Genomic DNA, 12,905 nt, shown 5'->3' on the forward strand with positions numbered 1-12,905 from the left:
TAACAGATGTAGCACGGCCTGCTATTTCCAGCATTTTGCTGTTATTTCAGATTTTCAAATTCTGCACTTTTAAAATAAACTGCTTATTCTGTCTACCATTCATGTGTTCCAGACATGAAGCTCCTGATGTATCCTCCTTTTCCTAAATATGGGTGATGAGGTGCAGACTGGAGCTGTTCATTGCTGAGTTTCTAAACTTCAGCAGGTACCATCTGTCCTAAAGCATTCTTGTGTACTTACAAACGTAGTTGGCAAGTAACTTTTTGACTATATGTCTGTCAGGAGTGATGTCAAATCCAGATCAAATACACTTCTGAGTAACTGAATCATAGGTAAATATGTCAAGGACAGAGTCATGGTTAAGGAGTTCTTCAAAGTTGTTCATTCAGCAGGACATATGTCCAGGAACCTCCCTTTTTTTTTGCTTTAGATAGCTTTAGCCATACTGAGAACTCTGTGCTTCACTGAGTTAAGGAGCTGTGTGTTCTTTACACCCACCATTTTTTCTCTAGGTCACAGTTTCTGCTTGCCATTGGACTTTTATTCCCCCTTAAGGAAGAGTATACCTTCTAATCACCTTGCTTTTGAGCCTAATTAGTTATTAGATCTTCAGATAATCTCAGCAAACTATCTTGGCTCTTTCTGATACAGTAAATGAGGGGGAACAATCAAATGTGATATTAAATTTTCAGAAGGCTTTCAATAAGATCCCAGATGATTTGTACAAATGGACCAATATCGTAAAATGGATTAAGAAACGAGTAACCTAATGCACAAATAAGTAGGACGTTCTCAAGTTGGCAGGCCTTTGTCAGTGCAATTGCACATTTGGACCCAAAGAAATATTTATCAATGATTTGGTTGAGGAGACCAAACATTCCTTCCAGGTAAACAGTAATTCATTTGTTCTTCTTGCAACTTATCACACCACTTTTAGTGCTCAACATATACTCTCCTCTAACAGAGAAATCAAAAGCAGATTGAATAACCTCTTTGTAACATGCCTTCAATTGGCAAAAGTGGCCTTTATCTTTGTGTTGCCTGTCACTACAATTCTCCACCACACCCTAACTCTCAACTCCCTGTCATTAGCCTCTTACCAAGAACAAATGTAAGCTCATGGAGTAGCATCTCATCTTCAGACCTGACACATTGCAGCCAACAGGACTCAGTACTGAACTAGATAATCCAGATAACCAACCTTTGCAGATGTAATCATAACTAACTGCCCTTCTGAGAATTTCCAATATCTTTTCTTCATATATAACATCGATGTTTTCTTTCTGGTTTTTGGCAAGTCAAGGCACCATCTTCACCATTTTCTGTGATTTTTAAAACATTTCCTTTCCCACTACTTCTCAGTTTTTTTTTACTCTTTGACATCTCCTTCAGAAAGGTTGGTGTGTCTACCAGGTCTTCATCACATCCCTCATTTGGCAGCACCTCAACTATTTGCGTTATTCAGTCACTCTTGCTCTCTGCCCAGTCATGGTCATTTCCTTTGTTCTTTCACCTGTCTCTTCTCTGCAGTTTAAAACATGGTTGATTTCTAACCATTTTTCAGTTTTGAAGAAAGGGCATCAACCTGGTTAACTAAGATTCTCTGTCCACAGATGCTGCCTGGCTGACCATTTCCAGCTTTCTCTGTTTCTATTTCTTAATTTCTAGCATCTGCAGAATTTTGTTTTGATGAAAATAACTATTGTCTTTGAAGGTCCAGGTAAGCCCATTGTCTCTGCTTGCTCTTGCCCCAATGAACTCGAGGCCTCATACTGCGATGCCATCTATCCCCCTTGATTCAGTCTCTTCCCAATTACATCTGTGACAATTTCTCATGCCCTTGATCGGCGCACTAACTTTTAGTTCCCTGGTCCTGACTGCCTCATTTTCACCAAAGATGTCCAGTTCCTCTCCACTTCTATTTCTCCATCAATAAGGTCTTAAAGTTCTCCGTTTCTTTCTCAATAAAAGATCCAACCAGTTTCCCTCCATGAATACCCTCCTGCACTTGGCAGAATAAATTTTTTCCTTCGTCTCCTCACATTTGCGCCAGACTAATCATGGGCACACACGTGGGCCCCAGCTATGCCTGCCTCTTTTGGCTACATAGAACAGTCCATGTTCAAAGCCTTCCCTGGTAATACTGTGCTATCCTTCCTCCACTACATTGACGACTGCATTGGTGCTGCTTCATGCACCCATATTGAGCTCATCAAATTCATTAACTTTGCCTCCAACTTCCACGCTTCCTTTAAATTCACAGTCCATTTCTGACACCTCATTCCCTTTCTTGATCTTTCTGTCATCATCTTTGGAACAAAATGACAACTGACATCTTTTATAAACCTACCAATTCCCACGGTTATCTTGACTAAACGTCTTCCCACCCTACCTCCTATAAAAATGCTATTCCCTCTTCTCAGTTCCATCACCTCCTCCACATCTGCTCCCAGGATGCAGCTTTCATTTCCAAGACATCTGAGATGTCCTCCTTCTTCAAAGAACAGGACTTCCTTCCCTTCACTATTGGTGCTGCCCTTACCCACATCTCCTCCATTTCCTGAACATCAGCACTCATCCCATCTTCCCATTGCCTTAACAGGGATAGAGTTCCCTCTTGTCCTTACCTACCTCCACATCCATCGCATCATCCTCCACAACTTCCACCATTTCCAAAGGGATCCTACCACTAAATGTATCTTTACTTTCCCCCTCTCGCTCTCTCCATGATTCCCTTGCCCATTCATCCCTTCCAGCACTTATCCCTGCAAGCAGCCAAAACACAACACCTGCCCTTTCATCTCCTCCCCCACCTCCATTCAGGGCTCCAGACAGTCCTTCTAGGTGAGGCAACACTTCACCCGCAAATCTGTTAGGGTTACACACAAAGTATACTGCAGATGCTGTGGTCAAATCAAGATGTATAATGGATGAACTCAGCAGGTCAGGCAGCATCCATTGAAATGAGCAGTCAACGTTTCGGGCTGAGACCCTTCGTGTTTGTCTACTGTGTCTGGTGCTCCTGATGCGACCTCCTCTACATTGGTGAGACCCTTTGTAAATTGGGGGACTGCTTCGGCGAGCACCTTTGCTACCCATGCCTAAAGCGGAACTGAGGCCAAACATTTTAATTCTGAGCCCAATTCCCATTTCAACATGTCAGTCCATGGCCTCGTGTGGAGGAGCGACATCTATTCCATCTGAGTAGCCTTCTACCTGATGGCATGAATATTGATTTCTCCTTCAGGTAATTGTTTTCCCTCCCACTCTCCTTTTCCTCTGTTCCCCACTCTAGCCCTTTACCTCTTCTCACGTGCTTATTACTCCCCCGGGTCCCTTCCTTCTTCCCTTTCTCCTATGGTCCACTGTCCTCTCCTATCAGATTCCTTCTTCTTTAACTTTCCTACCCACCAGATTTCACCTATTACCTTCTAGCTATCCTTCTTCCCGTCCCTCCACCTTTTTATTCTGGCATCTTTCCTTTCCTTTCCAGTCCTGAAGTAAGGTCTTGGCCCAAAATGTCGACTGTTTGCTCATTTCCACAGATGCTGCCTGACCTGCTGACTTCTCACAGCATTTTGTGTGTGTTGCTGTGGATTTCCAGCATCTGCAAAATTTCTCGTGTATCTTTGTTGCTGTCTGTGTTGTGTATTTCAGATTGAGAGATATTTTTAAAAAAAGGAAATTTGCACACTTCCCCCCCCAAAATATATATTTATTCTGATAACCCTCACCTGTGCAATATTGTGAATCTAATGCCAAATTAAATTTTAAAGGGAAAAATTAATAAAGTTATATTTGTTGGGCTCTTGAAGAAGCAATTTTGGTTCTAAAAAGACCCTTATTTAAGTCCACTAAATTTCTGCAACAATCCTTGAAATAATGATGTACCTGAAAATAACATCCTTAATTATTGAGCTTGTTTATTTTTCTTTCCAATTTCACAATACTAGGTGGAAGCATTTTCCACAGGCTCAGTATGCTTTACAACCAAAGAGCTATGTGCACAGCTCCAATTATAACAGATATTTCAATCCAGGTAATTCAATTTGCAAAGGAAAATGGATGCAGGTATAAGGCAGTTCAGTGTATCAAATCTTCCATTGGAGACAACAGCTGGGGCTTTCAGCTAGAATAATAGATCTTCATAAAAAGCACTCATGATCACTTCCTTTCAGGTGAGAGAGCTACAGTATAGCAGCATCAGAGCAGTAATAGACGAAGTACAATTCGGCTAAATGCCAATATCATTTCGAGTGGGATTTCAAAGATTGCAACAATAACAAACTGCATTTAGATGCCTTTATTACAGAAATCTCCAAAGATAAAGATGAATCCCAAACCAAAGGAATAAATATTTGAATTATAATTAAAAGCATGGCTTTACTTTAATTGCAGGATTGTATTCTCATTTCCTTTCCATAAAGAATATTGCATTATAGAAAATTGAAAGGATGGCTTGGAAAACAAGAAAATATTGGATCAATTGTGGACTGGCGTAATAAGAGATAATTTATTAAATCACACAGTGTCCCTTAACAGCAGGAAGTATAGCTTTGAGCATTAACGATCATACATCTACATCCCGTGCAAACCGGGGATAAATCTACAGAGTAATTTCAACACCTAACAATGTTTAGATAGATAGATAGATAGATAGATAGATAGATACTTTATTCATCCCCATGGGGAAATTCAACTTATTTTCCAATGTCCCATACACTTGTTGTAGCAAAACTAATTACATACAATACTTAACTCAGTAAAAAAAATATGATATGCATCTAAATCACCATCTCAAAAAGCATTAATAATAACTTTTAAAAAGTTCTTAAGTCCTGGCGGTAGAATTGTAAAGCCTAATGGCATTGGGGAGTATTGACCTCTTCATCCTGTCTGAGGAGCATTGCATCGATAGTAACCTGTCGCTGAAACTGCTTCTCTGTCTCTGGATGGTGCTATGTAGAGGATGTTCAGAGTTATCCATAATTGACCGTAGCCTACTCAGCGCCCTTCGCTCAGCTACCGATGTTAAACTCTCCAGTACTTTGCCCACGACAGAGCCCGCCTTCCTTACCAGCTTATTAAGACGTGAGGCGTCCCTCTTCTTAATGCTTCCTCCCCAACACGCCACCACAAAGAAGAGGGCGTTCTCCACAACTGACCTATAGAACATCTTCAGCATCTCACTACAGACATTGAATGACGCCAACCTTCTTAGGAAGTACATTCGACTCTGTGCCTTCCTGCACAAGGCATCTGTGTTGGCAGTCCAGTCTAGCTTCTCGTCTAACTGTACTCCCAGATACTTGTAGGTCTTAACCTGCTCCACACATTCTCCATTAATGATCACTGGCTCCATATGAGGCCTAGATCTCCTAAAGTCCACCACCATCTCCTTGGTCTTGGTGATATTGAGACGCAGGTAGTTTGAGTTGCACCATATCACAAAGTCCTGTATCAGTTTCCTATACTCCTCCTCCTGTCCATTCCTGACACACCCCACTATGGCCGTGTCATCAGCGAACTTCTGCACATGGCAGGGCTCTGAGTTATATTGGAAGTCTGATGTGTACAGGGTGAACAGGACCGGAGAGAGTACGGTTCCCTGCGGCGCCCCTGTGCTGCTGACCACCGTGTCAGACCTACAGTCTCCCAACCGCACATACTGAGGTCTATCTGTCAAGTAGTCCACAAACAAATAACTATCAAGATATTCTGTGCAGCACAGTATCAACATGTATCATTAGACTTTTACCACATGCAGCTCAAAACTAATAACACAAGTTATCAAAACAATATAATTTCCTAAAAAGGGGGGAAAAACACGACAACTACACTCTTCACAAATGCTATGGAGAAGAAAGATAACAACTAAAGATTTTGTACACTGAGAACTTCCAAACCTACCACTGCTGGAAATCAAAGCCATACACACAAAATACTGGAGAAACTGAGCAGGCCAGATAGCATCTATGGAAAAGAGTAAACAATCGACGTTTCGGATAGATGCTGCCTGGTCTGCTGAGTTCCTCAGCATTTTGTGTTATTTACTCAGAAATTCTTTAAGCAATTTTTTTTTACTCATGGTTTAAATTTCAGCTAAATTTGATGGAGCAATGTAAACATTATTGTTGAAAGAAAGGTATACTAAAATTGCTTTCATTATGTCTGTATAATGTATTTATTGTTAATAATGATTCCAAAGAATGTTTAATCGACACCAATCAATGATGACAATGTTATGATTTTAAATTGGAGTAAGTTTGCAGCAAACTTGGAATTGTAATTTCTGCTTTTATGTGATTATTGCTTAGCCATGGAAACATCGATTCAGGAGGAGTTGTTAGGGTACTAGGTACAAGAAATACACAACTGTGCTGACCATTTGTCAGCTTGTTTTGCTCCCAAGCTGCACTGTGCTTTTGGAATGTTCTGTCACAATACAATGCTTTCTTAAACCAAAAACATGTTTTTACTTGAATTGGTTTAAACCCTTCACATATTTGATTGTACTATACTGTGTTTACATGTAATGAAAAGCCACTCGAAGTAACTGGGACAGTGGGAAAGAGGCCTGAATGATTTCACTATTGCAGCAAATAAAAAATTTTCACAGCATGTTTCTTGTTAGGATAGAACTTGAGATCTAAAAACATCACCTAATTATCCTACTCATGTTATAGAGGTAAGGCAAAAAAAAAAAATCCCCAATGGAGCATTGCAACAGTGAGGATTCAGTGTTTCTTGAAAGTTGTGCCTCATAATAACCCTCTCAATTATTGTGGATTTATACCTGCTCTTTAAATACATTTTGTAGGGTCTTAGGAAAATAACTTACAGCTATGGGATGAGTGGGATAAGGCAACAGTGGTTAACAAGGGAAGTTAAAGACAGCATATAAGCAAAAGGCAGACCATACAATGCAACAAAAATTAGTGGGAAGCTAGATGATTGAGATGTTTTTAAAAACCAACAGGGTAACAAAAAACGCCATATGGAGAGAAAAGATGAAATATGAAGGTAAGCAGACAATCATATAAAAGAGGATACCAGAATTATTTTCAGATATACAAAGAGTAAAAAAGTTGTGTGAATGAATATCGGACAGCTGGAAAATTATGCTGGAGAGGTAGTAATGGGGTACAAAGAAGTGGTTTACGAACCTAATAAATATTTTGTGACTGTCTTCACTGCGGAAGACACTAGCAGTATGCCAGAAATTCGAGAGTGTAAGGGGGCAGATGTGAGTGTAGTTGCTATTACTAAGGAGAGGGTGCTTTGGGAAGTTGTAAGGTCTTAAGGTAGAGAAGTCACTTGGACCAGATGTACTATACCTCAGGATTCTGACAGAAGTAGCTGAAGAGACTGTGGAGGCATTAGTAGTGATCTTTCAAGAATCACTAGGTTCTGGAATGGTTCCAGAGGATTGAAAAATTGCAAATGTGACTTCACTCTTTAAGATGGGAGGGAGGCAAAAGAAATTATAGGCCAGTTAGTCTGACCATAGAGGTTGGAAAGACATTGGAGTCTATTATTAAGGATGAAGTTTTGGGGTACTAGAAGGCACATGATAAAATAGGTCAAAGACAGCATGGTTTCCCTGAGGGAAATCTTACCTGACAAACCTGTTGGGTTTCTTTGAGGACACAACAGGCAGGATAGACAAAGGAGAGTCAATGAATGTTGGTTTACATGGATATTCAGAAGTACTTTGACCATTTATTTTCACGTTAAATACCAATGATTTGGGTGATGGAATTGATGGCTTTGTGGCCATGTTTGTGGGTGGTAAGAAGGTGGAGAGAACTGGCAATGAAGACTGCAGAAAGACTCCCAATTAGGAGAATGGGCAAGAACCGGTAGATGAAATATAGAGTAGGAAAGTGGATGTCAATGCACTTTGGTAGAAGGTATAAAGGTGTAGTTATTATCTAAGTGGTAAAAAAAAACGAGTCGGTGATAAGGAAGACAATGCAATGTTAGCAATCATTTTGAGAGGACCAGAATATAAAACAGGGATGTAATGCTGAGGCTTTATAAGGCATTGGTCAGACTGCATTTGCAGTATTATAAGCATTGGGTCCTTTATCTAAGAAAAGATGTGCTGGCACTAGAGAGAGTACAGAAGAGGTTCATAAGCTTGATTCAGGAAAAGAAAAGATTAACATATGAGTAGCGTTTGATGGCTCTGGGCCTGTACTTGCTGGAGTTTAGAAGAATAAAGAGTGATCTCTTTGAAATATATTGAATATTGAAAAGCCTGGGTAGAGTGAACGTCCATTTAGAACAGAGATAAGGTGGAATTGCTTTAGCCAGAGAGCATTAACTCTGTGGAATTCATTGCCATAGATGGCTGTGGAGGCCAAGTCATCAGGCATATTTAAAGCAGAGGTTGTTAGGTTCTTGATTAGTCAGGATGTTAAAGGTTACGAAGAGAAGGCAGGAAAATAGGGTTGAGCGAGATAATAAATCAGCCATGAAGGATTGGTGGAGCAGACTCAATGGGCCGAATGGCCTAATTCTGCTCCTATGTCTTATGGCAACTAAAGGGATCATTATGGAGAATGCCAATGTGTGTTCTCAAAATGAGATTTTATTGCCTGGATCATTCTAGGAAAATCTGCAAAATAACCTGAAGAGCTTCTCTGATGTTACTTCAGTCACAATATCATAATGTAGCCACAGGACTTGTCAAGTATGAAAAAGCAGAAGGTAGGGTAGAAAGTCAGGCAACCATTAAAGGAGTCCCTCTCTTGATTTATTGTCAGAAAGCATCTAATCTCTCTGTGGTTTGCTTATTTGCTATGCTATTTACTTATTCTGATGGTTTGCACAATTTGTTTATTTTCTCCTCTCTGCACGTTGGATGTTTATCAGGTTTTTAATATGGGTTCTTTTGGGTTTCTTGTTTTGGGGCTACCTGTAAGGAGATGAATCTCAAGGTTTTATCATGTATACATGCTTTGATAATAAATGTACTTTGAACTTTGGGTGAGATGAGAATCCAACAGCTCTGATAAGGGCACAGAGTAGTAAACCATTTATGAATGCAGCAAAATCCTCTTTCGGATTTCAGATGATAACTGATTACTTTTAATATCTGTGCATTGCCATTTTCAGACACAAACGAATCAGTAAATAAAAATATCCTTCACAAAGCTGACGTAAACGAGGATGACAATAAACTGTTTTTGATAACAGGACCGATATACTTCAGAAGTACAATTCACATGGGCACAAGACTTTCACATATTCATGGCAGGCTCCCTGGAATGTAGGGAGTTCTAGCTTATAAGTGGTATATATACAAAGCAGAATGATTGGATGTATAACCCATGATACCAGATTGTCAGTGCCCACTTGCCTGGTGAGAAGTAGAACACAAATCACTGAATAATGATAAATTTGCTTTCAAGTTGCCTTGTGAATTTTAAATGCACTACCTCTTTCAAAATGTGATAAGCTCTAGTATAAAATATATTTAAGAACACACAATGTAGAACAGATAAAGATGGACACATGCTGTGGCACGAAAGCAAAATACAAGTGGCTAAAAGCATTTTAAACTAAAAACAAATGTTGATTGCACTTCCAGTCGTGCTTGAATTAATAGAGAGTAATTTCCTTTACTCTAAATCATTAAAATCCACATATTGGGAAGTCTGCATTTTACAAATTTTCAAAACTAGCAAATAATAAAAAAAACGTTAAATGCTAACTGTATTACAGTGGCTTTTTTCTTTTGCTTTTAGTGTCCAGAGAATGCCTGATACTGTACCAATCTGCTTTATGGAAGACTGCCAATGAATTTCACTAACAATGTTTGCCCATGTCCTTGCACAATGTGTGTGAGGAAGATAGTTTGCCCTGGCTGCTCTGTACACTGTTTAACACCTAGCTCCAGTGACACATTCAGTTATATGTAAGCATCTTCATTCACCTGTCCTGGGAAAGAATGCAACAAGCCCCATAACATTCATTGTGACTGACTTGCAATGTGCTTAACTGACAAGCCCTGTGACCAGGGTGCTCCTTGTATCTACTCTATTTATCAAGGTCACCCGATTCCATTAATTATCTCTGTAAGTAAGTAGCAGTTACTCTGCTCTTCATACCTACATTTTAGGTCAATGATTTTGTCGGAGCTGATATAAACCATCATTCAGCATTTTGCATAGGATGGAAAGTTTGCTTACTCCCCTCTCCAATTAATACAAATTATTTACATTGTGCCTGTTCACTTGTTTTGTGCAGAAATAATATTGAGTGGAAGTCTGTACCCTCATTCATCCTAGCTGGCCAACGAAGAATTACACATATAGCTATAGCTGCAACTACACTCATCTGCACTGTCTCCCATTTAGCAGCCTATGGAGGATAACATATACAGATACTTAACAAATTCATTCAACTCAGATTAAAAATGGTTGCTGGAGAAAATAAACATCTCTATTGTTCTAATGAGTTACTGCCAATGATAGACAGAAACCTACATTTCTATTTAGTATTAAACTACAGTATGTAATAAAGTCCTCAGTGGATTAGGTTGTGACTTCTGTAAAAGAATAGAAGGGGAAGTTTGCATGAAACTTACTTCAAAGTTGCCCAGTGAATTCTCTACAGAACTTCGATTTCACCTTGGTAAAGGACAATCATTAATATACTGAGAATCCTACTGGTAACTTACCTATTTAACCAAATAACCCTTCACATACTATAAAGGTGTTTTATAGTCTTGAGTTTAGAAAAGGCAATGTGCTCATAGGCATATCTAATTACTCTGTTCTATTCTTTTCCCACAGGTTGGATTTGAAATAAGGTCTGTGTTGCTAACCCTTTTGCAGTGAACTATTAGTTACCATGTGCATACTGACTGCTATGTGAAACTTAGTCCCACTTTGAATCTACTTATTTAGTTGCACAGGCATTTTATATGTTTTACACTTGTCAATTTTCCATCACTCTATTATTTACCTGCAGAGATAACACAATTCTTATATCCAGTTTTTGTTAGCAATAATACCTATTTACATTCATATCATAAATCGTTCATCTTTCTCTCTCCAACGTACATAAAAATAATTTGTCTCTGAAGAAAAAGATAAATCAGTTTCTGTCACTTGTTGAACCAACATTTCTTTGTGTTCTAATGTAAACAATATTGCTCAAGTCAGACTGAAAAATACATTAAGATCAAGAATACCTAATGCTCAATTCACCAATGACAGACAGCTTATTTCCCCTGAAAATATCCCAGTAAGTTTGCTTCACAAATAGCTGTATTACTGAGATTATACAAAATCAATTTATACATGCAAATAGAACAAATATTATATATCATCATATTTTTCCTGTCATATCTTTGAACTAACATTACCTTGTTTTCTACTTTCATATTTAGATATGCACTGTAAATTGCACATTAATTGTTTGCAATGCTATTAATTTTAAATTGCCACAGCACAAAATATGAGTTTAGGGTAATTCAGGAGTAGATTTTTCTTGGTGCTAAATGCATGAATTTTCTTTTTTCTCAACTAACCCAATGGCCTCAACTGACACTGGAAGAGACAGAATGCCCACGACATCTGTACTTAATCCCTCTTGGGTATCTCCTTTGTTTACTGCTGTGCTGCTGTCTTATAAAACTGTTGTTCAATTCTGACATGGGCTGCTCTCAGAGGGCCTAATGTCAAATTAATCTTCCTGTCATCAGTCAATTTCCCCCAAAAGGTTCTAACCAGCATCCGTTTGCAAATCCCTGATCAACAGTTGACAGTAGTGAATCCAAGATATCCTTCTGCCCACGTAGCAGTACTGCAAGCAGGTCTTGCTGCTTCAACTATTTTGAACAAAGCAGCCAGTTGCCTTCAGCAGAAATGATTTAGGGGGCAGTTTCATGCTTTTTTTTCTGAGCTTGGAGACTTGGGCAGCCCTGCAACTGTGTAAGTTAAAAGAATGACAGAAGGATCAACAAATGGCTACAATTAGCATTTGCCTTACTCTGCAGCAGAATTCCATCACCATGGCAACTAGGGTAACCAAGTGATACAGGATTCTGGCTGAATACAGAGTACTTTTTATCTTCATAGTTTGCATAATAGTTGGGTGCCATGGTAGCGTAGTAGTTAGTGCAACACTATTACAGCTCGGGGCATCAGAGTTCAATCACAGCATCCCTTATAAGGAGTTTGTACGCCCTCCCTGTGGAACGTATGGGTTTCCTCCAGGTGCTCTGGTTTCCTCCCACAGTCTAGAGGCGTACAGCTCAGTATCTCATTGTAAACTGTCCTGTGATTAGGCTAGGGTTAAATTGGAGGCTGTAGGGCGGCGTGACTCAAAGGGCCTATTCCGTGCTGTATTTCTAAATAAATAAATAAAATAATTTTGATATATGGCACAATAATGTTGTGATACAAAATGATGATGGAAATATGGCCATTCATGTTCTGCTTACAGCAACTGGAATTGGCTTTCAAGGAGGCAGAAAACAAAGCATAAAGATGTTAATTGTCATGACTGGAAGCAATTTAATACCCTTAATACATCTGCCTAAAGACAGAGAACAGGTTGGCATTTTGCCAGTCTGCCTAATATAGACTTTCTATGAACATGCAAAGCCATTTGCAAGTACAATGCTTGTTTTCAAAGAATTTGGGGAAAGGAAGGAATGATATGAAAGAGCCAAAGTCACATCACACAAGTGTTAGCAGCAACAAAATCTGCCTGATATATGTGGTTGGGCAATAACTTGCTTGGAAATTATAGATAAGAACCAAGTACAATTTAATTATCCTGAAGCAAAGTAGCAATTAATTTGAAATAGAATACAATTGCCTGCAAATATTTTCCTGGAATTTCAAAAGTGTATGTAAAAATTTTCAGGGCATAACATAATAAAC

General features: G+C 39.1%; 1 protein-coding gene across 1 annotated transcript in view; it reads right to left on the bottom strand.

Annotated features, from left to right (window-relative positions):
* The window catches only part of LOC140726616 (protein diaphanous homolog 3-like), a 567,224-nt gene that overhangs the window by 57,864 nt on the left and 496,455 nt on the right, over window positions 1–12,905 (bottom strand). The window lies entirely within an intron of this gene.

This window comes from Hemitrygon akajei, chromosome 4, assembly GCF_048418815.1.
Source record: "Hemitrygon akajei chromosome 4, sHemAka1.3, whole genome shotgun sequence".
NCBI classification, from domain to species: Eukaryota; Metazoa; Chordata; class Chondrichthyes; order Myliobatiformes; family Dasyatidae; genus Hemitrygon; species Hemitrygon akajei.